Below are 2,156 nucleotides of genomic sequence, written 5' to 3' on the forward strand. Positions count from 1 at the left end.
CCACATTGCAGTGTCTGGGTGGCTTTCGCATCAGCTTCTATCTTTTTCCGGGTAGCAGCGTCCCAGAACTCGCAAGATTGTGGAGAACCATCGCTTTCAGAAGGGATTGGAAACCCCGTTTGAATAATGATCTATATCGAGAAAACATGCTAGAGGGGGGTGAATATCGTGTTTACGCTTTTTTCGATTTTTTATTTAAATAAGCAGAAGCAAAAACTCAGAAGCGAAATATTACTTATAAAGTAAAGACAGAAAGGAAAAGGTGCACACTTTGTTTTTACTTGGTTCACAGCCCAAAGCTGCTACTTCAAGGCCAACGATCCTTGACCGTTTACTATGGGTAATCCACTAAATCAACTTGCCCCTTACGACGGCAAGTTCAACGATTACAAAACCATAATTCAAAACTTGGCAACAATTAAATAATTACAACTTGAAATCTGTTACCAAAGTTGAGGATGGGATCGTGTTGGATCTTCCAAATCTGGCGAACTCAGCGTAGCGGCGGCTTTTGGGATGTTCGGGATCAAGTAGGGCGCCGATGTCGCGAGAGTAGCATGGAGGAATCGAAAGAATAGCTGTGTTAGGGCTGCTGCTCGTGCATCTCTTTTATACTGCACTCGAGTCGACTCAAACCAGATCTCGAGTCGACTCGAGTCCGACTTGGCCTCGTACAGATAGCTTTTCTTTCCCGCTTGTTATCTGCTATCTGAGTCGACTCGGGTCGCCATCTGAGTCGACTCCAGTCCGATGTGGAGTCTCCAGCTAGAATCTGACTCTGAGTCGACTCACAAGCTACCTTGAGTTGACTCAAGTCGATTTGGCGGAAAACCGGAGGCGCTGACTTTTGAAGACTTGCTGACTAAGCTTGAGTCGACTCGAGCCTTTGCCTGAGTCGACTCCAACAGCAAAACTTAGCCAGTTTTGCCCGGAGTCTATGTTTTATGGTTTTTCCAATCTTGCACAAATGTTAGTCAAATAATATGCAAAGTAAATTTGTTAGAGTCAGTTCCTTGAACTTCCTCTGAGTCTTAACTTTAGGTTTCCAGTGAAACCTTGGGTTAGATCGATGCCTACTGTTCCCCTTGGGAACGCGTCCTCACCCACTCCTCTCAGGAGAATTTACTTGATGCCAACCGAGTCCTCGCAACTCGTTGGTCTTTTGCTCGGCTCTGTCCTCGGCCCCCAGGATTTGTGCTGCGGCTTGATCCTCCCTGACTAGCCCAGTCTTCTGCTGCGACTCGATCCTCCCTGATCAGTCCAGTCTTCTGCTGCGGCTTGGTCCTCCTGACCAACCCAGACTTTTGCTGCGGCTTGGTTCTCCAGACCAGCCCAGACTTCACCTGGTACTTCGACTATACCAAGACTTTTTGCCTGATCCTCCAGATCAGGGTTTTTCAATGCCTAGCTTCTACTGGGTCTTAGGTCAGACTAGTGCTCCCTACACACTTAGATCAACTTTATTAGTCCAACACATACTTAACTTGAACCTAGTTTCATTATCAAAACTAAGGTTCGATCTGCTGGTGCTCCTTGCACCAACACATACCACAATAATATACCAATGATGTATCACCACAATGACAAATCGACAATGAATATACAAAAAACCTCAAAGCATACTAAAATACATTACAACAAAACAAACAACAAACTCTACAATTCTACAATAATAGAAAACTACGCCAGCAAAATTATAACCACAAGGAAATCTATATAATTGGATACAAATCCAAACCACAGATACGAATGATACTCCACAACTATAATTCAAACAAGTTCACTGATACAGAAATGTAAACCCAAAACTGCACGAGGTAAAACAACCAAAAATACTTCTCCTATTGTGAGATGGCATAACTGCAGATCTCTTTTGGCATCCAGTGTAATCTCCTATCCACTACCTAGGGAGACAGAAAACCCCTAGAGTCTGGATGGTGAGTACAAAATACTCAGTGGATACTCAGATAGATAGTGCATGCTCAAAGTATATATTCTAGAGCAAAGGGTATACAAAGGAACATCAATAATCAACGAGTAATCAGTACTAACAGTGAACTATCAATAAAGTAATATCAGTAAAAATCTTGCTGGTATCATATAGTCTATAATGGATCTCATAAATGCAATAATCTATATGAATGACAATATCATAT

The sequence above is a fragment of the Curcuma longa genome, chromosome 4, assembly GCF_044706935.1.
Source record: "Curcuma longa cultivar G26 ecotype Majalengka, Jawa Barat chromosome 4, ITB_CL_G26_1.1, whole genome shotgun sequence".
Classification (NCBI taxonomy): Eukaryota; Viridiplantae; Streptophyta; class Magnoliopsida; order Zingiberales; family Zingiberaceae; genus Curcuma; species Curcuma longa.